Source organism: Ovis aries, chromosome 12 (genome assembly GCF_016772045.2).
Source record: "Ovis aries strain OAR_USU_Benz2616 breed Rambouillet chromosome 12, ARS-UI_Ramb_v3.0, whole genome shotgun sequence".
In the NCBI taxonomy this organism is placed as follows: Eukaryota; Metazoa; Chordata; class Mammalia; order Artiodactyla; family Bovidae; genus Ovis; species Ovis aries.
The window spans coordinates 43,076,419-43,103,837 of record NC_056065.1 but is presented as its reverse complement, the minus strand read 5'-3'; the positions used below and the strand labels follow the sequence as shown (position 1 = coordinate 43,103,837).

The following is a 27,419-nucleotide window of genomic DNA, read 5'->3' as shown; positions in this document are numbered from 1 at the left end:
TGAAGAAGGGCAAGGTGTAGCTTCCAGAGGCACCTGGGCTGACGGCCCCTCCAGCCCGAGACGGAGGGGGCCAGGCCAGGCAGGCGGAGGGTTGGAAGCGGCAGGAGGACCTGCTGTTTTTCCAGTTGCAAGTAAAAGGGAAACAAAGTGGGAAGTGGAGTGTGCGGGCTGTCAGCAGGCGGGGCGCCCCCATCGCGCCCCGCCTCCGTCCCTCGAGGCTCACTCGCGCCCAGCGCCGGAGCTCCCAGCGGCTGCCAGCTGCGCCTGGACGGGTAAGCGCTCACCTCCGGCTGCGTCTGGGAGGTGGGGGAGAGGACTGGGACTAGGGACTTCGGGGGACTTAGGAGGACCTCGAAGAGACGGGGGACCGGCTTGTGAACGTCTCCCGGGGCGAAGAGCCGGTGCACCCGGGTCCTGTGCACCCGCCCGCGTCTAGCGAGCCGGGAGAGGGGGCGCCCCCCGGAACTTGGGTCAAGGTTGTGCTCGGGGTCGGGGCGGCCCCCGGAGCGTCCGCCGAGAGAGGGGTGCACACAGCTCCCGTGCGTGGGGACTGCATGCCCCGCGGAGCGGGACGGGGAGCTCCCGGGCCCGAGGCGGGGTACGGGGTGCGCTCCCGCGGCGAGACAGCCTCGTATGCACCAGCCGAGCCCAGGGAAGGACAGTGCTTAGTCGCGTGCGCCCTGCCCCGAGGGCTGGCGAACGGGACCCGGGGCGCCTGGGCTGCGCCGTGGGACGCAGGCTAAGTTCCCTACGGCGGTTCCGCCTCCCCCCACCCCCGCCCCGAGCTCCCGTCGAGCCGCGGGGAGAGGGGTGCACACACCTCCCCTGCGCCCTGGCCCTGTGCGCCCTCCCCAACCCCGGAGAGCGGGACCCGTGGCTGGCGAGAGGCCAAGGAAGGGGTTGCCGGGCGCTTGGACTTGCGGCGGGTCCTTCCCGCCGACCCCGGCAGGGCTCGGGCCGCCGGCGCCGCTCACCGCGTGTTTACTGCAGCGACGCGGCGAGACCAGCGCCGGATCTGCGGCTGGGTCCGGGTTACGCCGGCAAAACCGCCTTCAGCTTTGCATTTCCGGACTCTTCTTTCTGTCTTTCTTCTTTTTAATACCCTTACCCGTAATTCAGCCTGAATGAGGCTGCTGCTGCTGCTTTTTTTTTTTTTTAATCGAGTTTCCTGTTTTTATTTAGGGTCCGTCCTGTGCACCCCCTTCTCTGAGATCTAGGAGAGAGGACTCGGGGGAACTTTTTTGGGGACCGGGACGTGGGGGCGGGGGCACTGTTTTGCCATCTGCGCCCTGAGCCCTGCTCCGGTGGGGAGATGGATAGCCAGGAGAGGACTGATACGCGCTTCGGGAGGGGAAGCGAGTGGGGATGGGATTTCTGGGGCCGGAGTGGGGGACACCGTGGGCAGCCCGTGCCGGCGGCCCACGTACCAGGTTCAAAAGCAGCACCCTTGGGATCTGCCCAGTTTGCATATGGAGCGGTCTGGAGCCGTCGGATGATTGGGCAGCTTTCATTTCGTTCAGGTGTCCCCAGGAAGGAGGGCGCTGTGGGTCTCGAACCCCACAGGACCATCAAATGGGGCTTCTTTTCCCCGGGGCTCCTGCAGAAACCCCGACAGACGCCACCCCCAGAAATGCCCTGCACGCACGGTCACGCCTGTGTGAGGTGTGTGCCCTGGGGCAGAGAGCTGCTTCCTTTCCCAGGAATCTCCCCGGGAAAGGGTCACTGCTCCAGAGGGACTTTGAAACCAAGAACTAATCCCACTGCTCACTTCCAGAGAGTCTGCACACCCACCGCTGGCGTGCCTGAGTGCCTCAGTGTTCTTCTTAAGTGAATGGTGCCATAGGGTTTTTTACGTGTATATTCAGTTAATCATAGGCGCCGAATGAGGGCTCCATTTGCGCTGGAGGAAACCAAGGCTCAGCACAGCGAAAACTTGCTGACCCACACGTTTACAATTAGCTGATCCAGAATCCTGGTTCCTTTAGACGCCAAAGCATTTAGTCATCTGATAGTGTTGTTTGCAAATGAAGAAGAATGTATGTCGCCTAACAGTTTGCTTGGTGTTCAGACCTGGGACGTGGGGTGTCCTTTCAGAGCCATAGAGTCTAAGGTACCCAACCTAGATGCTCTCCTGTAACACCCTGCTACCCTTACCCACCAGGTTTGAGGAACATGATAAGTGGGGGTGAAGATTTTTCTGATTTAGAAGGCTGCCAGCAAACACAAGGACAGCAGAATAGAGCTTTCTTTTCTGTTCTCCCTAGAGCAGAAATCGCCAACCCCTTCACATTCCCATGCCCCACTGTGGCTTAATGTCTTGATGGTGGGATTCTGTCCACCCTGGCTCAGGAGGGCTCTGACTAGCACATACTGAGGTTCATTCTCTTCTGGTGCTTTCAGCAAAGAAGTGGAAAACACCCGGGGTGTGGGGGTGGGGTGGGAGGATGAGTATACTCTTAAAACCTAGTTGGCAGTTGCCAGCTCTAAAGACAAGCCAAGCTTACTTCCCCTCACCTCTCCACCCACCTTTAGAAACAACACTGCCAATACAGATGTTTCTGGAATTAGGGCAACTGCCCCAAAGGTCCTTCTGGCCATGCTGATGTCCCTTTCCTGCAGGACAAACTGCATTTTTGCTGCTTTGGTCCTTGCTCAGGAAGTACGGGTAAAGTACATCTTTGAATGATGCTTGGGGCTCGTTTTTTCTCTTGCTTTATTACGGATCCCCCTGGGGGCCAAGGCTGAAAACAAGGCAGGCTGGCAGGGAGAGTACCAGCTCCTGGGGGTGCCTACAAGGCAAGACAATCCATAAATAGAGACCAGCCTCAGACCTGGTTAGCTTTGCTTTTGTGCCTGTGTCAAGGGAGATTGTGGGGTGGGGGGAGAATGAGGGAGTATGAAGGGTCAGTTCCTGCTTCACCTTGTTTTCCTTCAATTGCACAGTTAGAGGGAGAAGTGAATGTGCAACTTATGAAGCAATTCCCCTTTGGCTAGCTTATTTTTCAAAACCATTTTTGTTTAGAGAGCACCTCCCTCCCTCCAGCTGCTTCTGTGGGTCTGATGGTGGGGCTTGGGGCCCCACCAAGTGTTTCCTTACCGTGGGACCTCAGAAGAGCTCTTTCTGCCACTCTCCAGAGGACAAACACTTTTCCCAGCCGAGCGGTTGGAGGGGCAGGACTGGAGGGTAAGGCTCCCAGGAGGGTCAGGGAGGGTCGGTGCCCCACTGCCCCCTGGTCAGAGTCAAGATGCGTATGGTAATTAGCCGCCAGCCCATGGAGGGTGGTGGGAGCCTGATTGATTTGGGAGAAAGGAAAGCATCTTCATTCTGGGGCCACTGCTGGTGTTTCATAAATGACAAAGGTTGCAAAACTCCTCCTCTCTCCCTGCAGTTAATGCTAAAACTGAATTTTCTTCAACTTGGTTCGTGGAAATCCCCTGCAATCATATCAGAAATGCTGCCAGTTTCAAGGTGGGGGGAAAAAACAATTAAAAAAAAAACTAGGGAGCCTCTCTCTTCACTCTTTTCCTTGCAGACAAATACTGACTTGCTTTGAATCATTCCAAAATCTGGTTGCCTCTCCCTTCCCTGGAGGCCAGCACAGCCCCTGGGGCCTGAGGTTGGTGCTGCACTGGTACGGCTTGTAGAAATCTCTACTCCTCCCCATCACAGGTGGTGACCTGACCCCCCTCAGAGAAGGGCTCTTGGGGCTTCTCCTGGAAATGGGTGTTTTCCAAGGCTGCTTACTTTCTGAGCCGAGAGTGAGAGTCCTTAGAGTGATGGGTGTGTCTGTTCCTAAAGTGGTATTTCAGTTCACTTGTGTTTCACTTACTTTGGGGGAAATTACTTTTTCCACTTAGAGGAAATGCCAGGAACGTGAGAGTAAGTGGGCTGGGGTGATGAGCCAGGGGAGAGCTGCAGAAAGGGAGTGAACTGCTTGAATTGGATTTTACTGTCTTGGAGGGATGCCATATTTGTTTCCTGTGGCAGTCAATAACAAATTCTTACAGTTTTTGTGGTCTAAAACAACACAAATGTATTCCCTCACAGTTCTAGAGCCCAAAAGTTCAAAATCAAGGTGTCTGTATGGCCACCCTCTCTCCGGAATCCTCCCCCCTGCCTCTTCCCGCTTCTGAGGGCTCCAGCTGTTTTTGGCTAGTGGCAGCATCATCTGATCTCTGGCCCTCTGTTCACACGGCTCCTCCTCTCTGTCTTCTCCTCTTGAGTCTCTTAGAGGGACAACTGTCATTGGATTTGGGGTCCACCTGAACAGTCCAGGATGAATTAATCTCAGGGTCCTTAATTACATCAGCAAAGACCCTTTCTGCACAAAGTTAATTTTCCAAATAATTCATAGGTTCTGGGGATGAAGGCAGACATATCTTTAGGGGGCCACCGTTCAGCCTACTACAGAAGGATGGGAGTGTGTTTCTTTGGTATTTTCTGGGGAAGGTTTGAGCACAGTCATCTTTGCAGGGAATGGAACGCTACCTACGTCTGGGCCCTATACTTTCCTGTGGGTGACATCAGGCAAGGATTTCAGAGTCACTAGAGGCCCTGTTGTCACCAGCCTTCCTTCCGCCCTCCTGCTGCCCTCTCCCCAGCTTTGTGAACTGGCAGCCGCCTTAGAAGTTAGCTCTGCTATTAGTAGTACCCTCCACAATCAGGGTCCCAAAGGCAGAAAAGAAAGTTCCTGGAATTCAAAGGAACTGCCAAGAGACCAAGCTCTTCGCCTGCAGGGAATTGTTTCAGCCCCCTTATTCTTCCCTGGTCCCACCTGACCTCGGACAGCACTTTCTCAGCTCAGGGCTTCCAACCTCTGTCTGGGGACACACAGCCCCTCCCAGTTTGGAGTTTCCTCTCTTGAGCAGTTGTTGGGGTGGCTCAGTTTTGTTGCTGTGTCCCTATGTCCTCCTCCTAAGCAGCCACCATTGTGAGGTGGGGCAGGATGGGGCTGGTCGTGTGGGAAGGGATTTGGGGAGCCCCATCCCTATTACTGAAGTTTGTAGGGGTGGAAGCTTTCTGGAGGGGCAAGGCTCCTATTCCACCTCCCCATCTAGAATTGCAGGGGAGCATTGCCTTTTTTTGTGTTGGTTGTGAAATCTTGGAGACATGCTGTCTTCTCAACTGGGAAGCAGGTTCATAGCTGTGATACTGAAACTTGAAGTCCTTTATATATAGGCGGGGTGGGTGCAGAGGTGATGATGGAGGGATTGCCACATGGAAGAAAAAGTATGTCTTTGGAGTCAACCAGACTCAATTTTAATCCCAACCAGTTAAAAAAAAATTATTTTCAGTGTGGATAATTTTAAAGCCGTTTTGCTTCTGTTTTATGTTTCGGTTTTTGGACCTAGAAGCATGTGGGATCTTAAGTCCACTACCAAGGATTGAACCCACACCCCCTGCACTGGAAGGCAAAGTCCCAACCCCTGGACCACCAGGGAAGTCCTTCCTAACCACTAGACAAATCACAGACCCCTCGCAAGCCTCAGAGTCCCCAGTTTTAACACTGGAATAGCAATTTTATCGCCAGTCTTGAACATTTCATATAGTCATGTGTAAAGTGCCAGGCACATTCTTATGTCTGTAAGAGCTGATGTGTACGGGGTGTGTAGAACGTCTTGTAGGATTTTAGTTCCGTGACCAGGGATGGAACCTGGGCCCTCAGAAGTGGAAGCGTGGAGACCTAACCACTGGATCACCAGGGAATTCCCACTTTTCCATCTTTTAATGTGCATTTTCAACTGTGACCAGTGTGCTGTGTGCTTATTCTCTCAGCCATGCTCAATTCTTTGCAACCCCAGGGACTGTAGCCTGCCAGGCTCCTCTATCCATGTGGATTCTCCAGCAAGGATACTGGAGTGGGTTGTCTTGCCCTCCTCCAAGGGATCTTCCCAACCCAGGGATTGAACCCTGCATTAGGCATATGCTTTTTTACTTTGATTTTTATGTTTTAATTGTGGTAAAATTCACTTTTCACTTTGATGAATTTGGCGAAGGAAATGGCAACCCACTCCAGTATTCTTGCTTGGAGAATCCCAGGGACAGAGGAGCCTGATTGGCTGCCGTCTTTGGGGTCGCACAGAGTTGGACACGACTGAAGTGACTTAGCAGCTTAGCATACATAAAAATGACCATTTCGATCATTTTTTCAAGTGTATTTCATTCTGTGGCACTTAGTACATTCACATTGTCATCACCTATCACTACTGTCCGTCTCCAGAATTTTTTTGTTTTGCAAAATCGAAACTCTTTACCCCTAATACTCTGTATGGCTTGCCCCACCTCAGCCCCGGGGAACCACCATTCAGCTTTCTGTCCCAGAAGCTGACTACCCTTGGTACCTGATACAAACGAAATCGCACAGCATTTGTCCTTTTGTGACGGGCTCGTTTCACTCAGCATCACCATGACCTCTGGATTCACCTGCGTTGCAGCCATGTGTCAGAAGCCGCCCCACCTCTCTTTTTAAGGACTGAATAATATTCTATTGTATGGATGGACCGCATTTTGCTTGCCTAGTCATCTGTCTATGGACACTTGGTTACTTCCACTTTGGGGCTATTGTGAATAATGCTGCTATGAATGTGGATGTTCATAGATATCTGTTTGGGTCCTTGCTTTGAATTCTTTTGCCTATATACCCAGAAGTGTAATTGCTGGATCATATGATAATTCTATACTTAATTGTGTGAGGGGCAAATCATGTGCTTTTGTAATTTGCTTTTTTCACTTAATGGGGGCATGTTAGCATTCCACATCACTTCATCACCTGGTTATCCTTCTATTGGCAGGATAAATGTCCTAGTGCAGGGACACCATTACTTTCTCGGGCATCCTCCACTGTGGGACATTTATCTTGCTTCCAGGCACACACACACACACACACACACACACACACCCTACTTTTGAAGCACTATAACAGATATTTTCAGGCATCTGAATTTTCCCATATTCAAGAATTATCATCAAAGGTATTGACCACTTTTATGGCTCATGGAGCTAAATATTTTTCCAGGAAATATTGAATGAGTTTATCCCAGTGATGTAGAACAGTTTCATGATGGCATTTAACAATATTGGTAAAAAATGTTTACTAATTGGCTTAAAAGGTAGTCATCTTAAAATTTTTTGTTTTATTTATTTATTTTGCTAATGAGGCTGAATAGCTTTCTTTTTGGTTGTTAGCTATAGGTATAGCATGAAGTTTGCTGCAGTATAACATAGCAATTAAACCCTTGACCTCTAGAATTGGATGGAACTCTGGAATTTAAACTGTAGTTTCCCTACATTCCTGCTGTGTGACCTTGAGATTTCTTACATTCTGGATCCTCGGTTTCCTCTTCTGTTAAGTGAAGCTAATGGGACCTGTTCCTAGTGTTGTCTTAAGGATTAAATGAGATAAACTAGAAAATGAACATTGCGTATCATATAGTTCATACTCAGCCCACCAGACTCCTCTGTCCAAGGAATTCTCCAGGCAAGAATACTAGAGTGGGTTGCCATTCCCTTCTCCAGGGGATCTTCCCCACCCAGGGATCAAACCTGGTCTTCCATATTGCAGGCAGATTCTTTACCGTCTGAGCCACCAGGGAAGCCCAAGCCTACAGCACCTGATATTCCTGGGCAGGCTCCCATCCCAAGTACTAATCGGGCTGAATCCTGCTTAGCTTCTGAGATCAGACAAGATCAGGTGCATTTAGGGTGGTGTGGCCAACGAATGGGCTTCTCAGGTGGTGCAGGTGGTAAAGGGCCCACCTGCCAGTGCAGGGGAGGTAAGAGCTCTGGGTTTGACCCCTGGGTTAGGAAGATCCCCTGGAGAAGGGCAAGGCAACCTACTCGACTACTACTGTTATTATCATTATTTTTTATTAAACAAATCTCCATTTACCCTCAAGATTAATCTTGTTACTACAAGGAGAGATGGTTTACACTTAAGCCAAAGGGATTTGGGTTAAGCGTGGGGATCCATTTTTCTGCTGTAAAGGTAGATGATCAGCCCTTCTGTTAAAATGGACCTAGTCCCCAGCTGTCTGCCTGAATCTGGGTGCAAGCCTCCCCAGGGCAAATGCATGAACCGATGCTTACTGAGAGGTGTGGCGGGACTGAGGGACTGCAGGACCTGTGCTCTGGGGTCCGCACCCCTGCGCCATGGAAATGAGGGTAAAGGCTTATGAATGGTGGCGTCCAGAATTCATCTTGGTGATCGTTTCTGTCCACATGCAGTCGCTCCTTCGTGCAGTTTGGTCCCACAGGCGCAGGACCCTGGGGTAGCACGAGCGTGGGTTGCTGACCATGAAGCAGGCTTTTGCAGGCCTTTAGAGTAAAAAGTAAAGCTTCTCTAGTGGCTCAGTGGTAAAGGATCCTGCCAGTGTAGGAGACCCAAGAGACACTAGTTCGATCCCTGGGTGGGGAAGATCCCCTGGAGTAGGAAATGGCAACCCATTTCAGTATTTTTGCCTGGAAAATTCCATGGACAGAGGAACCTAGTGGGCTATAGCCCATGGGGTCGCAAAGAGTCGGACACAGCTGAGCACAGCACAGAGTGAAATGGCGTCCAAGCTCCTCTCAAGCACGCGTCAGGTAGCCTCAGGTGAGGGTCGTCCATCCAACACATAGTTTGTTTAAGCATGCATTTTACTCTTTGCTGCCGACCTGTGTCTGAGGAGGAAATCAATAAAATCAGGGTCTTGATCTCAAACAGCTTCATGAGAAATTTCTTCTAGTGGAAAAACCACCAAAAACCCCTCCAACTTTCCCTCTCACCTGTCCCTCTTTAAAAACTCCATTGAAAAACCTTTCTCATGTTCAGAGCCAATGAAAAGATGAGCAAAACCACACTCTTGTTTCTGATGGTTCATGGGTCCAAAAGCCAGCTCACTGGGTTATGAATCTTTTTTCCCTATTGTGTGGTGTGACGAATATTTGAATAAATATTCACCTACTGTCATTGGGAAACCAGTGATGAAGCGTGCTCTATTTTCAATTAAGTGCAGCCCTGAGTCTTATATAAGGGAGCTTCATAAGATGTGTGAGGCTTAGTATTTCCAGTGGGAGGCACAGTGTTTGAGAATGAGTAGAGAGAAAGTCTAATGTTCATGTCAAAAGCAACAGTTTAGGAACTAGATGGAAGTTGAGATCTTGGTTTTGATCCTAAAAGCTTAGAGATCTTGACCTCTCTGAGCCTCCAGATTTTCATCTGAAAATTGACATAACCATATCTCTTTTATTGGATTGTCGTGAGGATTAGAAATAAGGAAAAACTTGTATTAGTTTGGAATGGGCACTTCAAAAGTTGCTGTGTTTGCCACTGGATGAACGAATCTTTGCACCCCACACTGTAGGACTGAATGGAGTTTAAATGACAGGTATCTCTGTCATAAGTTGTTGAGGCTTGCTTCTGTGCTAGGGTTTATTCAACTACTATCCTTTTTTTTTTTTTTTTTTTTTAACTTTTTGGCTATGCTGCTTGGCATGTGGGATCTTAGTTCCCTAACCGGGGTTCAACTCTCTCCCCCTGCATTGAAAAAAAGTGTGGAATCTTAACAACTGGACTACCAGGAAAGTCCCCAACCACTATCTTATTTGATTCTCCCACAAATGATCCTTTTGGAATGCACAGGGTGTGTGCCAGTAAATACCCCCATTTTACAGATAAAGGTTGGAATCGCTTTGCCCTTTGTTATCAGCCTGTTCCTCTCAGATGTGCCAAAGCCAGGAGGTTCATTTTTTTTTTTTTTTTCAGCTTTTTCTAACTGTTCAAGGTCTGGAGGAGCTCGGAGGACAGAGGCTGAGGAGGGTGGAGGTGAGGCTTCTAGTGAGGTCTACCATCAAGCGATCTCGGCCCCATCACCTGCAAGCTGCAGCAGTGAGATGGGGTGCCCAGGCGGGCAGGCTGCTCTGAAGGCAGCCATCGCAGGACGGCTTTCTGCTGCAGGTTTGTGGGAAAGTGGTTGGGAGATGGCTAGGCAGCTGGCCATGACCTTTACCCTCATGGACCCTGCTTCTCCAACTTTCCCACACGCTCCTCCCACCAGAGAGATGGGATTGTGACCCTTGCCTGCTGCAGCCCACCCCAACCATGACCTTGCTTTGAAGCTTCAAGTTTTATTTTTAATCCTAACAATAATTTTACATTCTATTCCTCGATAATCCATGTTTATTTTGCTATTCCCCCTTACTTTTGAGTCAGATGGATGCTCTGGGAAGATGTTTATGTTCTTGCTGTGGCTTCCGTTATTCCCACCCCAGTGTCTCCAACTACAGTTTGAAAAACAGATTAAGGCAAAATAGCGATTAGATTCAGAGAAGGCAATGGCACCCCACTCCAGTACTCTTGCTTGGAAAATTCCATGGACGGAGGAACCTGGTGGGCTGAAGTCCATGGGGTCTCTGAGGGTCGGACATGACTGAGTGACTTCACTTTCACTTTCTTTCACTGGAGAAGGAAATGCAAACCCACTCCAGTGTTCTTGCCTGGAGAATCCCAGGGACGGGGGAGCCTGGTGGGCTGCCGTCTATGGGGTTGCAGAGTCGGACACGACTGAAGTGACTCAGCAATAGCAGCAGCAATTAGATTAGATGCAACTGTGATGAGATACCTAGCTTCTTAGGAGCAGTTTAAAAAAAGTATTACTTTATTTGGCTGTACTGGGTCTTAGTTGCAGCATACAGGATATAGTTTCCTGACCAGGGATCAAACCCAGGCCCCCTGCATTGGGAGTGCAGAGTCTTAGCCACTGGACCACTAGGGAGGTCCCATAGGAGCCCGTTTATCCTATGTGATTCATTGACTGATTGACTGAAACTTCGGTTTAGGTAGATAATTATGAAAATGCTGCCTCTCAAATCTAAGCATCTTAACTTAAAACATATCCCTGTATACTGATGTGGGACTTCCCTGGCAGTTCAGTGGTTAAGACCCCAAGCTCCCAATGCCAGAGGATCTGGTCAGAGAACTAAGATCCCCCTTGTCATGCAGCATGCCCTCTTCCCACCCCCAAAAAAGTACATAGATGTACTGATGTGAGGCCAAGAGCTTTTGTTTGATTGGGTCATCATTCTTAAGTAAGGCATAGAGTCCTTGTCAATTCTCATTCTTTTCCCCTACCTTTTACAGTTGCTTTGCTCAGTCTCATTCAACGGAAACTTTGTTTTAGTGAGTTGTCTTTACTGTTTTCTAAAGCATTCAATTCTGTTTTCATGGAAACAGCTCTTTCTGGTCACACCCATATTTCACCCACTTATCCGCTGACCACACTGTGTAATTACAAAGGTGAACAGCTGGCATGGGTGTGCTTGGGCACAAGAACAGCTAAGTCTTTCAGAGACCAAAACCTGCAGCCTGGTACCCTGAGTGGTCAGCACGATGAGACCATCAGTCAAGGTGTCTTGAAGAGGGAATGGTGAGCGCAATTCCACCAATTCTGCTACAGAGAGGTGAGGGGGGGGCGGTGGGGATGGGGGAAGACAGCAGAATCACAGAGCCTGGGTGAGAGGTGGAGTTTGACCTAGAACTCCCATCTCAAAGACCCAGCCCCTCACCCTGAGATGAGCACAACCAGCTCCAGAAAAGGGATCTTTCACACTAGTTTCGTTTCTGCAGATCCTATTAGCAGTATGTATACCAATGAGCCTTGCTATTGGCCAGCTCTGAATTGCCACCTTAGTCTAGCTTGCCGCATCTTTAATAACAATAAAAACAAACCCTTTTGTAGCACCTACTCTGTGCTAGGTAGTATTCTGGGCACTTTGAAAATACTAACTTATTCTTATTTATTTATTTATTTGGCTGTGCCAGGTCTTTAGTTGTGCATGTAGGATCTTGTTCCCGGAACAGGGATCAAACCCCTCTCCGTTGAGAGTAAGAGTCTTAGTCACTAGACCACCAGTTGTTGTTCAGTGGCTAAGTCGTGTCCTACTCTTTATGAAGCCATGGACTACAGCCCGCTCCTCTGTCCTTCACTATCTCCCAGAGTTTGTTCAAATTCATGTTCACTGAGTCTGTTATGCTATCTAACCATCTCATCCTCTGCCACCCCCTTCTCCCTTTGCCTTCCATCTTTCCCAGTATTATGGTCTTTTCCAATGAGTCAGCTCTTCTTATCAGGTGGCCAATGCACTGGAGCTTCAGCTTCAACAACACCAGGGAAGTCCCCCAAATACTAATTTCTTCTTTGAAGCACTATCATGATCTGTGTTTTACAAAAGGGGGAACTGAGGCACAAAGAGGTTTAGTAACTTATCTAGGTATTACTCAGAAAGGAAGTGGCAGAGCTTGTTCCACACTCCTGTCCTGTGCTGTCTCCAAATGCGCCCCCATGTTGCCCAAGAGGGGAATCTGGATCCCAGGTGGGAGGAGGGCTGAGGCCTCTGGGAGCCCATCAGCTGTGCAGAGGGTCGTCCCCGCCCTGTTCTCACTGGTTCCCTCTGTCTCCATGCTAGCTTGGGGTCCAGACAGCCTGTCTGTTCTTGCAGTCCTTTGTCTCGGCGGAGCTGGCCTCCTGGGTTCTGTTCCTCTACAGAGAGAGGTCCCAGGAGGATGCAGCTTCTGGTGCCCAGCCCACCCTAGTCTGCCTAGGTAGTGCCCATTCTCCCCTTCTGTCCAGCAGAAGCAGGGCCCAACCTCTGCAACCTCTGCTGCCACCTTGCCCAACTCTTGAGCCTTTCGTGGGAAGTCCACCCAAGGGTCCTCAACCTACTGGGTGACACAGTCACGGCAACAGGACTCAAGTGTCTTCTTGACCCGTGGCCCAAATCTGGTTCTTCTGGACACCCAGGAAAGGGAGCATGGTTCAGTGGTGAGAGCAGGGCTCGGGGGTCAACCTGGTTCACATCTGCCTCTCCCATCACTAGCTGTGCAGCGTCACCTCCTCGAGCCTCACCCTCCTCCTTTATGAAACAGAAGGCCTGCCATAGGGGCTTCTTGTGATGATTAAATGCAAAAATGGACGTAAGGCACCTAAAATGTGCTGGCTTATGACAGGTGCTTAGTGATGGAAGGATCCTTGCTGTAGCCCCAGAGACGGGCTTGACAACCGATGAAGAAGCTGTTGTTGTTGTTTTAATGTTTATTTATTTATTTGGCTGTGGCAGGTCTTAGTTGAGGCACGCGCTGTCTTTAGTTGCAACATGTGAACTCTTAGTTGCGGCACGTGGAATCTAGTTCCCTGACCAGGGATTGAACCGGGCCCCCTGCATTGACAGCATGGCAGCTTAGCCACTGGAACACCAGGGAAGACCCGAAGCTATTGTTTTGAACCTACCTGGTAGGTTCCTGGGGTAGAAGCAGCCTGGAGACCTGAAAGTGGAAGGAGGAGACATACAGGGCCTCTGCCAAGGAGAGATAGAATGAGATGGGTGATGGAATGGGACGTTCAGAGTTCTCTGTGGTCCCTGAAGGCTTACAGGTTTTCTTCGGATCTGGGGTTTCCTGACAACAGGAGAGAAGGACGTGCAAACCCATGGCTGAGTGGGGAAGGAGAAGGTTGGAGGCTGAGCCTAGGGAAGGGGTACCTAGGAGAATGGAGTACACTGCCAAACGGCTGAGACCCTTAGGAGGGGAAGCCATCTCCACTGCCATCCTGAATGTGTGTGTGTGTGATTTGTTTGGGGTCAGGATAGGAGAGATGAAGTCGAGTTCGCAGAGTTTTTTTTTAAATTTATTTATTTTTGTCTGTGCTGGGTCTTCGTTGCTGCGTGGGCCTTTCTCCAGTTGCAGCAAGCAGGGGCTACCCTCTAGGTGCGGTGTGCAGGCTTCTCATTCTAGGCACCCGGGCTTTAGTTGTGGCATATGAGCTCGGTAGTTGTAGTTCCTGGGCACCAGAGCACAGGCTCGGTGGTTGTGGCACCCTAGCTTAGTTGCCTGGTCCAAGGCATACAGGATCTTCCAGGACTAGGGATGGAATCTTCATCTCCTGAACTGGCAGACGGATTCTTTACCATTGAGCCACCCAGGAAGCCCTGCAGTTTTAAAAGATACTTGGGGGTCTTGAGATTGGGGTGTCTACATCTTCTGGATATTATCGGCTGTGATTTTCCTAGATTATGCATGTGCACGTTTTTATATATGTGCTATATGTTTTATAAGTGTGTGTTTATACTATATGTATTTAATTGCATAGAATCCATCCAAGCTAGTTATGAAAAGTTTGTAAATAAAACCTGCCTTACAGATTCACTACTCAATGGTTTCTAACCTTTTTCAGATTTTTAAATCCCCCCCCTTTTTTTTGGCATGTGGGATCTTAGGTTCCGCAACCAGGGATTGAACCTGTGCCCCAAGTGGAAGCCTGGATTCTTAACCACTGGACCGCTAGGGAAGTCCCAGATTTTAAATCTTTTTGAAAATCTGTTGAAAAATCACAGAACTTCTCCCCAGAAAAAAGCTCCTAGGAGACCATTTGTGTGTATACTTTCATCAGGCTCGCAGAGGTCCCCAGGTTCATCCTAGATTCTGGGAGGGGGCAGTGAAGAGCTGTTTGGGTTCGACCGCCAGCTTCTGACTCTGAAACCAACCTCAGAAGCCAGAGAGAGAAGAAAGATTCTGATCTCCCCGTGGCCTCCATGAGACACACTTGCCCCACCACGTGTTCAAAGTCCGCTTTGGAGCTGTTTCTATTTCCAGTAAATCGACCACCTCTTAGATACGATGTACCAGTGTACTCTGTGCTGTTTAAGTCTTTTTCTTTGCTCTAAATTCACGGCTCGTTTTGCCTTTCATCCAGGACCTGCTTTCCTGCATCACTGGGTGGCTCTGCTGTAGGAGCGCCTCATTTGTGGAGGGCGCTCTGTCCTTTAAGAAGTTGCAACCTGCGGCTTTGTGGCCACCCACCCCCCTTTTGCATGAAGGGCAGGTGGAGAGGCCTTCCCGGTAGAGCTGGGTGTCAACCATATGTGGGTGGGATGGTCTATAGGGAACAGGAAGTCAGAGCCATGTCCAGGCCCCAGATATTGGGCTCCAGGTGGCTTGAAACCCTGTAGGATGAGTACACAGACACCCTTTCACTGACTGGCAGCAGTTAGCCTTCCCGAGAGCTTCCCACATTCTCTGCGCCAGGTATGAAAGGGGCCCCTCCACTTGAAGCACCCCAACACTTTCCCCAGTCCTACAATGGGCCAGCCCCTCTTGTGCCACTTCTGACTTGGGATAGTGACCTCGCCTGGTTTCCTCTTCCCCTTCTAGAACATAACAAGCTTTATTGAGATATAATTCACATGCCATAAAATTATTTTAATGTACACAAGTCAGTATTTTTTAATATAGTCACAGAATTGTGCAACCATCACTATAACCTATTATAGAACATTTTCATCACTCAAAAAGAAATCTTGTAGCTGTTGTTCAGTTGCTAACTCATGTCCGACTCTTTGAAACCCCATGGACTGCAGCATGCCAGGCTTCCCTGTCCTTCACTATCTCCCGGAGTCCACCCAAACCCATGTCCATTGAATTGGTGATGCCATCCAACCATCTCCTTCTCTGTCACCCCCTTCTCCTGTCCTTGATCTTTCCCAGCATCAGGGTCTTTTCCAATGAGTCGGCTCTTCTCATCAGGTGGCCAAAGTATTGGAGTTTCATTTTAATTATTCAAAAATGAAACCTAGTATTCACTAGCAATCACTCTCCATTTCTCCCGAACCCCTCCCAGCCCTGGCAACCACTACTCTACTTTCTGTTTCTATGGACTTGCCTATCCTGGACATTTTATACATGGAATCACACAGGATGTGGTCTTCTGTGGCTGGCTTCTTTCACTCGGCCTGTTGCCACTTCTTTAGGAATGTCTCTGACTCATTATTACAGTGGAGGAGTTGTTTGTACTGACTGTTCAGTCACAGGTATTGATAGAGCCTCTGCTATACTAAGCCTGGAGCAGGTGCTAGGCCACATAGTGAACACCGCAGCCATCAGTGTATTTGTTATCTACTGCTGTGTAACAAGTTACCCCAAAACTTAGCAGCTTAGGGCTTCCCTAGTGACTCAGTGCTAAAGAATCCACCTGCCAGTGCAGGAGACATGGGTTTGATCCCTGGTCTGGGAAGATCCCACATGCTGTGGGACAACTAATCCATTGCTCTACAACTACTGAGCCTGTGCTCTAGAGCCTCAGAGCCTCAACTACTGAGCCCACGATTGTAGCTACTGAAGCCTTCGTGCCCTAGAGCCTGTGTTCCACAACAAGAGAAGCCACTTCAATGAGAAGCCTGTGCACTGCAGCTAGAGAGCAGCTCCTACTTGCTACAACTAGGGAAAAGCCCAGCAGCAATGAAGACCCAGCACAGCCAGAAATTAATAAATAAAATTGTTAAAAACACAAAACAAAATGAAAAAAGTAGCAGCTTAAACAACAAACGCTATCTCACAATTTCTGTAGGTCAGAATCAGGGAGCAGCTGGTGCTGCAGGTGCATCTGGCTGGAGATACCTGCCAAGGTTTTGATATCTCAGTTCCTTGCCGTGTGGGCTTCTTCACAGGATAGCTTAAGTGTCCGTATAACTTGGTTGCTGGCTTAGCCAAGATATAAAGATGAGAGAAAGATAAAAGATTAAAAAAAAAAAGACCAAAGTTTGCCCCAGATTGAAGCCCCATGTTCTTTTATAACCCAGTCTCCAAGGCAACTTGGCATCACTCTGCCATATTCTGTAGACCAACCATGCTGTCATATGGGTCGCTCAGCTGTGTCTGACTCTTTGTGACCCCATGGACTGCAGCACGCCAGATCTCCCGGTCCTTCACTATGCCCTGGAGTTTGCTCAAACTCATGTCCATTGAATCAATGATGCCGTCCAACCATCTCATCCTCTGTCACCCTCTTCTTCTGCCTTCAATCTTTCTCAGCATTAGGGTCTTTTCTAATGAGTCGGCTCTTCGCATCATGGCCAAAGTATTGGAGCTTCAGCTTCAGTATCAGTCTTCCAGTGAATAGTCAGGGTTGATTTCCTTTAGGATTGACTGGTTTGATCTCCTTGCTGTCCAAGGGACTCTCAAGAATCTTCTCCAGCACCACAGTTCAAAAGCATCAAATATGATTGGGGGCTCCACAAAGGTTCAAATACCAAGAGAAGCAAGTATCTGGATATAGTTTCAAGTAGAGAGTGGTCCTTAGGAAATCCAGGACCCAGTTGGCTCCTTCATGAAGGGCTTACAGTGCTGCCTCTGAATGACTGTTGGGTCAACACTGAGTTCTCTGGATGCCGTTCTCTCTTGAGGCCTCTTCCCTTCCTCCCTACTCTGTATTTCTATTTAGGGAGCTTGACATGTAATTACATTGTATTTGTTTCTACCAGATTTACCCACTTCTGTTAGAATAAGTTTTACAGATTTCTTTCTCCAGGTATTTGTAAATTCTGTTTGCATTTCTGTCGATGAGTGAGCCAGTTCTTGAATCTCCTTTCATTCTTGTCATCAAAAAGAGGTGTTCAATAGAACAGGCCTAGGACCCACCCCGTTGGTTTTGACCACCTCCCACCAGGGCACTGGGTCACACCATCTAACAGTTGCAGAGACCCCTCATTGTCCAGGTGGCCTGTAAGACTGTCTGTTTTAAAATTGTTTCATTTACTCATCTGGCTGTGCCAGGCCTAGTTTCAGCATGCAGCAGCTTTTAGTTGCTCCCTCTGAACTCTTAGTTGCAGCATATGGGATTTAGTTCCCTGACCAGGGATTGAAGGTGGGTTCCCAGCATTGGGATCATGGAGTCTTAGCCCCTGGATTACCAGGGAAGTCCCCCATAAGATGGTCTTGAGGGGTGGGATTGGGTCACAATAAAATGGGCACAATGTGTGTGTCCTGTTGCTCAGTCGTGTCCAACTCTGTGCAACACCATGGACTGTAGCTCTCCAGGCTCCTCCACCCATGGAATTTTCCAGGCAAGAATACTGGAGTGGGTTGCCATTCCCTTCTCCAGGGGATCTTCCCGACCCAGGGATTGAGCCCAGGTCTCCTGCATTGCAGGCAAGCTCTTGACTGTCTCAGCCACCAGGGAAGCCCAAAATGGGGACATATCATGCATTAAAAAATTGAGACAGTTCAGTGGTTAAGACTCCGGGCTTGCAAGGCAGGGGGCGTAGGTTCCATCCCTGTTAGAGGAACTGAGATCCTACATGTTCCAAGGGGTGGTCAGAAAAAAAAAAAAATCCAGCCTGGTGCCCTATAAGAGGCAGATGATTCGCTGTAAGAAGCAGCTTTAGTTGTTGGTCTTGTGGTTTCAGCTTCCTGCTCTGCCATTTGCTGTGTAGGTTTGGGTAAGTCTTGGGCCCCAGTTTCCTTAAGGAGATGATGATAACCACCTTGTGGGGTTGTTTTTAGGACTTAATGAGATAAAGTTCCAGGTATGCATTGCTGCATGAATCACACTGGATTTAGAGCTATAAAGCAGCAACTGTTTTATTATAAGCATGGATTCTATGGGCCAGGAACTCAGATAGGGCTTGACAGGCCAGCTTGGCTGTGTTTTGTGATGTCTAGGGTCAGTGGGGAAGGCCCTCAAAGGACTGCTGGTTACATGAACACCTGGGGGCTGGAATCACCTGGAAGTTTCTTCCTTTAAAAAAATTTTTTTAAATGTTACACATTTTTTTTGGTTTTGTTGGATCTTCGTTGCGGCACCTGAGATCTTCATTGTGCGGGATCTTTCACTGCAGCGCTTGGACTCTCTAGCTGTGGTGCACAGGCTCAGTAGTTGTAGCGCACAGCTTAGTTGCTTCTTGGTATGTGGGATCTCAATTCCCCAACCAGGGATCAAACCCACGTCCCCTGCAGTGCAAGGCAGATTCTCAACCACTGGACCAATAGGGAAGCTCCACCTGGAAGTGTCTTCACTCCTCCGGTTGCCTGGATGGGGCTGACTCAGAGGCTGGGCTCATATGGGACTGTCAACCCGAGTGCCTACGCTGGCTTCTCTTTCTAGCTTGGGCTTCCTCACAGCATGGTGGCTCTGGGCCACACTTTCCTGATGGTCAGAACTCCGAGAACAAGCATTACTGCTTGACTCCAAACCTAGCTGGAAGCTGTATGGCCATTTATGGGCTCAGCTCTCAAGTCATTCAGCATCACTCCTGCTATATACTCTTGCTCAAGGAAGTCAAAAGGCCACCTAGATATATATATAATTTTGCCACACCACGTGGCATGTGGGATCTTAGTTCCCTGATCAGGGATCAAACCTGTGCCCCCTGCAATGAAAGCATGGAGTCTTACCGGCTGGACCGCTAGGGAAGTCCCCCAGCCCAGATTTAAGGGAAGGAGACATACCAATAGACGCCTTTCCTGTGAGGACTGGCTGCCATGTTTTAAAAGCTTCATGGTAAATTTAAAAACATTTAGCACAATGACTGGCATGTTGTATGGGCCAGAAAATATTGGCAGCCATTCCCTCTGCTGCTGTTGTTCATTTCGGCATCTCTCAGTACTGTCTGCTGTGGATCTTATCATGTGCCTTGCACAAACCCTCTGCCCCCTGTCTTAAAGAAACAATCTTAAGCTGCAGCCCTGCAGATATGTGAAGTCTAATATTGCCAGATTCATTCATTTTACCATTTTCAAGTTTGGACCCAACTTTAAAAAAACCCCTAGCTCTTGGGCGAATTTTCTTACCCTCAGGTCTTCTCAAATGCATCTAGAGTTTTCACAAGAAGCTTCCGAGAAGGTCAGTTTCCTGAGTCCCCAGGGTGTCTTTCATGTTCTTTGATGTGTGATTCACACAATCTGCTCTTGTTCCAGGCACCCTATTTATCCCCTTACTCTAATTTTCTCTGAATAAAAGTTCACAATTGACCTTTTCCACAAACAGAGGAATAGTTTTTCTTCTCTAAAGTGTATAAAAAAATCTGTAACATCCTGTCCTTCCATAAGAATCACATGCTAGAACTGGAAACCTAAGACTCACAGGAAACCACGGTGGAAAACAGGGTATAACCAGGTGCCCACTGCGAGGCCCGGCTAGAAGCCCCTAACCTGTGCTGTCTCATTGCTCCTTACCTCCACTTGCCACGTTGACACTGTCTGCCAGATCTTCTTTTTTATTTATTTTTGTTTTTGGCTGCACAGGGTCTCTGCTTCTTTGCACAGGCTTTCTCTTGGTTGCAGCCTGCAGGCTTCTCATTGCGGTGGCTTCTTTTGTGGTGGAGCACAGCCTCTAGAGCTCCAGCTCAGGAGTTGTGGGGCACGGGCTAAGTTGTTCTGTGGTAAGTGGAATTCTCCCAGACCAGGGATCGAACTTGTGTCCCTTGCATTGGCACGCAGATTCTTATCCACTGCACCCCCAGGGAAGTCCTGCAGGATCTTCTTTTTACTGAAGAAACAGGTCTGGAGAGATCAGGAAACTCATCCAAATCCTGGTCTAACTCCAGGGCTGGTGCTCCCACCTCTCACCAGGAGACCCTGCAACTAAGAACGCTTTTGGGTCGCGTGTGTGCTCATTCACTTCGGTCGTGTCTGATTCTTTGTGATCCTATGGGCTGTAGGCCGCCAAGCCCCTCTGTCCATGGGATTCTCCAGGCAAGACTACTGGAGTGGGCTGCCATGCCCGCCTTTGAGGGATCTTCCCAACCCAGGAACTGAACGTTTGTCTAATGTCTGCTGCATTGACAGGTGGGTTCTTTACCACTAGCACCACCTGGAAAGCCTGCTTTGGGGCTGACACTTGACAGAATAAGCACTGCAGACATGAACATCATTTAAAAAAATCTGTGCCTCCCCTCCCTTAATGTCCCTCCCCTCAAGATCACAGACTCTGGAAGCCTCAGCTCAGGCAGACTTTTTTGGTCTAAGCTCGGGGAATTGGCAAAAGAAAGAAACAAGCTTCAAGATTCTAATTAACTTTGGTTTTTAACTACAGATGAGCCACTTTTTGAGTGATCTGGGGGTGAGAGTCTCAAAGATTAATGAAAATCTGTAAAAGTGGCAGGAGAGCAGGAGGCAGACACTCCTGTAATTAAGTTCCTTCATTCCTTGTGCTTAGAGAGTAAAGAGATCAAGGGAACAAAAGGATGGGGGAATTACGTGAATAATCATGGAGGGACTTCCCTGGCAGTCTGGTGGTTAAGACGTGGTGCTTCCATTGCAGGGGGCTTGAGTTCAGTCCCTGGTTGGGAAACTAAGATCCCACCTGCTTCACAGTGTGGCCAAAAATAAATAAATAAACAAAATTTAAAAACAAAACAAAACTGTGGATACTGTCTCCTCATTTTGAGGAGGATTGTTTTCCAGAATCATCTTGTTTTTCCTAATAAAACTTAAAATAAGCATTGAACTTTTTCCTTTTTTTTTTTTTTTTGGTTAATTCCATTTTTTTTTAGTTGTTAGTTTCATCTTTTTTTTTTTTTTAGTATAGCCTTTCTCGTCTTAGAGCTACTCAACTTTATTTTTTATATATAAGACAACTGTGTCCCTTTAAACAAAAATTATTTATTTATTTATTTGTGGCTGTGCTGGGTCTTTGTCGCTCTAGTTATGGTGACTGGGGGCTCCTCTCTAGTTGTGGTGCTTGGGCTTCACATTGCAGTGGTTTCTCTTATTGCAGAGCATGGGCTCTAGGGCATGCGGGTCAGTACCTGTGGCTCACAGGCTTCGTTGCTCCATAGGATGGGGAATCTTCTGGGATCAGGGACTGAACTTGTGTTTCCTGCATTGGCAGGTGGATTCTTTACCACTGAGCCACCAGGGAAGTACTCCTACTCAGCTTTCTTATCTGACCACATCTAAAAATGCTATAGAGAAAGAAAAATAATTTTCCTTCTACCCTTCTAAGTTCCTGGCTGAGACCCCTCCTACCTGCCCTGTAATAAACAGAGTAACAGGAGAAAAACAAATTTAAATACATACATATGTACGAAAGCCCCCCTCCAAAGATATGAGACTCACAGAAGTCACCAGACTTCTCTGTACCTTTAAGACAAAGAGACAAGAGAAGGGGTTTGGGCTAGGGGTGGTAAGATGGTGAAGAAGTTAACAGGGTTTGCTTATATAGCCTCCATCTGTCCATGCTCAGGCTCAGTCATGTCCGACTCTTTGCAACCGTCTGGACTGTAGCCCACCAGGCTCCTCTGTCCATGGGATTTCCCAGGCAAGAATACTGGAGAGGGTTGCCATTTCCTCTTCCAGGGGATCTTCCCAACCCAGGGATCGAACCCACATCTCCTGAGTCTCCTGCCTCAGCAGGTGGGTTCTTCACTCAAGCTGTCAAGGAAACCCCTTGCCCCTAAATTCCCTGCCTGTGGTGATTAGGGATGTCTTTTTCCTCTTAGTGCAGGGAAGGTACCTTTCATGCGGAAGATTTATTTCCTGGTGTTAGGGGACAAAAAGGTTCAGAGAGTCCTTTTTGCACTGGTTGTTTCTCAACTCCTTTTAATTTCAAATAATCAGTATGCCAAAGTGGCATATCTGAGGTTGACATACTCTGACCCCCTGCAGTGCTGAGGGCCAGGTTTGAAAAGGGAGAGACAAGCAGAATTCCAGGAAGGCTGGAGGTTGGGATATGTGTGGCAGCAGAGAGAAGCTGACATTTCATTACAGTCAGCTTACATAGAAATGTCAGTACAGGGCGCAGAAGGAGTGGAGCAAATACGCTTCCCTCTTCCAGGCCTGCTGAATGTGACAAGGGGCTCTGGCAGGTGGGAGCAGAGGCTCATCTGATCTCTTGCTGCAAGCTCAGGAACTTATAAAGAGGAGATGGTTGGATGGCATCACTGACTCAATGGACATGAATTTGGGCAGACTCCAGGAGTTAGTGAAGGACAAGGAAGCCTGGTGTGTGGCAGTCCATGGGGTTGTAAAGAGTTGGACTCAACTGAGTGACAACAACAACAGCTTTTGGCAATAGCTAGTAGAGAAGTGGGACTCTAATTTCTTTATTCTTTATAACAATGGTGAAACTAATTTATTGATCCACCTAACTAATTTCTTTATGGTGGTGGTGGTGGTTTAGTCGCTAAGTCGTGTCCAACTTGTGACCCCTTGGACTGTAGCCTGCCAGCCTCCTCTGTCCATGGGGATTCTCTAGGCAAGAATACTGGAGTGGGTTGCCAGTAACTCACTTATATTTCAGAAAGGAGTTAATATATCCGAACTTGGAACCAGATCGGACACTTTGATTTTTTTCCCCCTCTCTGCCACTAACTAGTGGATCGCAGCATCTCTGTGAGAGAAAATATGTCTGAGCATTTCATATACCACACACCAGGCACTGTCCTAGAGACTTTCCACATGTCTGTAGTAATTCACTTAATTATCTCCCAAACAGCTGATTGCATGCTGACTCTCTAGAATTTGTCAGTGCAGTTCCAGGACATTTGTAAATACAGGCAGGATGACTTCTGTGACTTTTGCCATTTCAAAGAATCCTGGGTTTTTCTCTTGGCTCCAGAGGAAAATAATACCCTCATTTGAACATTGTTAATGGAGACCTTGCTTTGAGGTTGACTTTCAATCAAACCCAGGCTGGAGAGAAAGGAAGTCTGCACCACAGGGCCCCTAGGGAGAAGGGCACCCACAGGTGGAGATGGAACCCGCCAAAACCTGTCAGCTACTTGGAAAATCTCTTCTGTTGCCTGGCCTTAGAGGGTCATTATCCTTTCCTGATTGAGGCTTGTTAGGGATACTACCCCTCCCTAGTCAGGATGCCTGTCAAAGAACCCCTCCCTGCATGTTTACCCATCCAAAGTCCAAGTGTGACCCTGAGGCTTATACTTCATCCTGGGAAACCTGGATTCTGTGCATTAAGGGTGGTCCTACCGACCTCCGCCCCTGCCCCCACTGGGAACCCCTCCCTCCTCGGGCTGAGTCCGGGTCCCATCCACGAGTGTTCTGTCTCTTGCCTCAAGGAGGAGCAGGAGTGGAGGTAGAAGCTTGCCAGTGGCGCCCTGGGTTGGGTGCGGGGTTGTTCCCACCCAGCGGCCAGGCTCCGCCTTCTCCAGCTCGCAGCGCGCGGGTTCAGTGTGAATGCGCACTAGTGCGTGTGTGTCTGTGGTCTCCGCGGCTGTGTGATTGTGTGTTGACATACAGTAATTATGTGTGTTTGTCTGTGTATCTTCGGTCTCTGAATATTTGTACAGGAGTATGTGACTTTGAGCATCATTGTGTGTGTCAGTTTATGTAGAAGAAGGAGAAGGAAATGGCAACCCACTCCAGTATGCTTGCCTGGAGAGTCTTACGGACAGAGGAGCCTGGCGGGTTACAGTCCATGGGGTCGCAAAAAGTCGGACACGACTTAGCGACTAAACCACCACCACAATATGACTTTCCGCATCATTGTGTGTGTGTCAGTTTAGGTAACTATGCCCGAATGTGTGTGTATGTGTGTGAACGTGCATGCGAGTGTACGCGTGTGTGACATCCGGTGATGGGATACCAAGGGAGATTCTCCTATCCTGAAGCCCCTCTCTTCTCTTCTCGAGAATCCCGGGGCGCCCGGCACCCCCGGCCCTGACAGGGGTGCTGGGGACAGTACGCAGAGATCGCCGAGGGCCCCGGGGCTTTCCAGGACCGGTCCGCCTGGTCCGCGCATTCCAGGCTTCTTCAAGATTCCCGGGAACTTCTGTTGGAGTTTCTCCTGCCCTTTTCCCAGGCTCTGGGCGACGCTGGGATGGAGGGAGGTTCCTTGGGCTCGGACAGGCGGGCCTGCCTTGGGCGCCTCACCTGAAACCCTCGGTGGAGGTAGAATGCCGCTCAGGCCGCTTTCTTCTGCCCCAGGGGTGGGACACCCTGGGGTCACTGAACCTCACACTCTCCTTCGCCGTTTGCGCTCCACTGTGGTCGAGGTTGGAGCACTCGAGGAGACCTGGGACGTTGCAGGGCAAAACCATATGAACCTGGTACCGATCCAAAGTGGTCCTAAAGCTCTAAGAGGCTGTGGGATTGGGTGCGGTGTGAGTGGTGGGGGGTGGTAGTGAGGTTCCCTGCCCTCCGAGCTTCTGCATTATTTACAACTGGAGGGAGAACAATGCCCACCTTACAAGGTGATGCCTGGATAGCATCTAGAACGAAGTGCGTGGGGATTACCGCGCTGCCTCAGACACGCTTTGCCTGCACGCACAGTTCATCTTAATGAATAGATGTATCGTGACAGTCCCGAGTTAACCCATTTATTTTCTAAATCGGACTTGTGAGAGGAACTCCGATGGAAAGCGGGGCCCAGCGGCTGGACAGCGGGCCGCGCACTGGATTTGAGCCAGTTTACTCTGGTGACCCGGGCTCCTGACAAGTGACATGGGCCCGGTGCCCCGCCCTTTCTAGTGATTCCCTGGGAACCCGAGCTGTCTGGCGGACGGCCCTCCCTCGCTCACTTTGCAGGTGGCATTTTCTATCCTCTGGTTACCGGCAGAAAGAGGGGGCCGGGGGCAGCGCTCGCAAGCTGTCCGGGGTCCCCTAGCTCCAGGCGTAGCCCCACCCGCCCGCGGGGAGCAGCGGGGCTCGGGGAGGAATTGCGGCGGCGTCCGCAAGGCTCAGAGCGCAAGCCTGCTCTCCAGAGCTTCGCCCAGCTGGGGCTGTGAGAATTTGCCGACGGTGCCCGCGCCTCGGCTGGCTCCGCCCCACCCTCTGGACGCCCCGCCCCCTGGCCCTGCCCGCGCCCGCCCGTTGTCCGGGCCCCGCCCAGGGCCGCGCCCCTCGCGGATGCCCCGCTCACCGGCTCCGCGCCGCGGGCCTGCCCTCAGGCCCCCGCGGGCTCCGCGCCGCCGCCCGGAGGCTCGCGCCCTCCCGTCGCTCCGGGACCCGCCCGCCGCGTCCCCTGGGCAACAGTCTCCAGGGAGACCGGGCTCCGCCCCCGGCACCGACACCCGGTACGGAGCCCACCTGTGCGGGCGTCTGCGGGGTCCCAGTGCCCCCCGCTCACGCCCCACCCCGCCCAGCGCCGGGCTTTGTCCGCGAGGGGAGATCCCGTTCCGGGGGTGCGGGGGCTGGGGGAGGAGAGCGCGTTCCGGGGCGCACCCGACCCCAATGCGGAGGCCGAGGCAGCGGGCCGCGCTCGCGCTGTGCTTCTCTGGCGTGGACTGGTTCATAGTCTCCTTTTCCCGTTTTATTGCCTCCCTTTTATGCCTCCGGGGGGCCGGGAATCCGGGGTGTCCCGCTGCCGCCCTTGGTGGGAATGAGCAGGGCCCTCCTCCGGGCTCCGGACGGGGACGCGGCGCCTGTTCAGGGCAAGATGTTTACTTGTCAGGAACCGAGCAATAGCCGCGCACGCCTTCCCCTCCCCCTGCCCCCGATTCGGGACGGACCATCCTGCGCTCCGTGCGTTCCCAGCGATGCCTCCCAAAGCTTTGCCCTTGAACCCAGAGGGCTAGAGGGCAGCAGACCCGGCTCCTGAGGTCCCGGACGGTGTTGAGGGCCAGAGAGAAAAACGCACCTCCTCCCTGGCCGCCCTCTTGTGAATTCTGTCCCGGCTCCCTGTTCCCTGACCTGAATTCCTAAGGACCAGTCCCTTCCTTGCCTTCTCTAACCCTCCATTCTCTCGGCTCCCTCGCGCTTTCTGCTTCATCCTTTCTCGTTTTGAAAGTGCTTTTGCTCTGATCGAGTCTCATTTCCCTGTGACTGAGCTGCTGTTTTTTTGTCCTCTTGTTAATTAGCTTCCTTGGTCAGTGATGCAAGTTATTTCTTTCTTAGTTCTTGTCGCTGATCTCACCTTTCTCTGGTGGCTGTACTCTGGGAAGTCCTTACCATCCTACCCTGGATGCTGAGTGGAGGGACCATCCGAACCCCGCAGCAGGGTCCACGGGGTATCCTTCCAAGGGTTAGGCTTGCAGCAGGGAGAATTCCAGCTTGGACCTTGGGGTGGCATCTTTTCCAACAGCTTCCTAGAACTGGGCGTTTTGTCTCATGGAGAAGAAGCCAGTGGTTTAGGTTTCTTGCTCTTCAGGAGCTCAGTGGGTTCCAGGCAGGAGAAACCAGCTGGGGAGTTGGGGGGAAGCATCATGTTCTGCTGCTGGAATCCAGCTGCATGGGCTTTTGGAACTCAGGTATCTTTTGCTCTCTGGGGTCAGATTATTTCCAGGAGCCGCCCACAGTGGGTAAAGAAGTACCACAGATGCAGTGAGTGGGCAAACCCCTCCCCACACACCCTTCCCTTTCATCTCCACCAAGCAAGGATAAATCCTCCTTTATGATGTGATCTGGGTGTTGAACAGAGACCTCAAGTTCACAGACATGTTTTTTGCAGCCATTGAATGGAACTCGAACCCAGGCTTGACTCAGATCACTTACTTTGCTTTCAAATACCAAACAAAACCAACAAACAACTCTAGAAATGATCTGAGTCATCTGTATGTATATAAATTCCTGCTTCGGGCACTGGAAATGTTCCTGTGGTTTGCTTCAGTACCACCGAAGAGAGCTGGGGGTGGCATTGACACAGATGGTGAAAAAGGCCCGTCAAGCACAATGTGACTGGTTTGCAAAAAGGGAACCTTGGTGAAAGAGTTGCTTTTG

At 50.0% G+C, this 27,419-nt stretch overlaps 1 protein-coding gene across 10 annotated transcripts in view; it reads left to right on the top strand.

Annotated features, from left to right (window-relative positions):
* Positions 1–216: 216 nt before the first annotated feature.
* Positions 217–27,419, top strand: part of PIK3CD (phosphatidylinositol-4,5-bisphosphate 3-kinase catalytic subunit delta) — a 61,230-nt gene continuing 34,027 nt past the window's right edge. For 3 of the 10 annotated variants that reach the window (XM_042257285.1, XM_027975658.2, XM_042257276.1), the window contains exon 1: positions 217–272. The gene's annotated coding sequence lies outside the window, so the exon portion shown is untranslated. Of the gene's footprint in view, positions 2,666–9,743; positions 25,778–27,419 lie in introns of all 10 variants that reach the window. The other 7 variants (XM_060396506.1, XM_060396505.1, XM_042257280.1 and 4 more) reach the window with 6 other exon arrangements.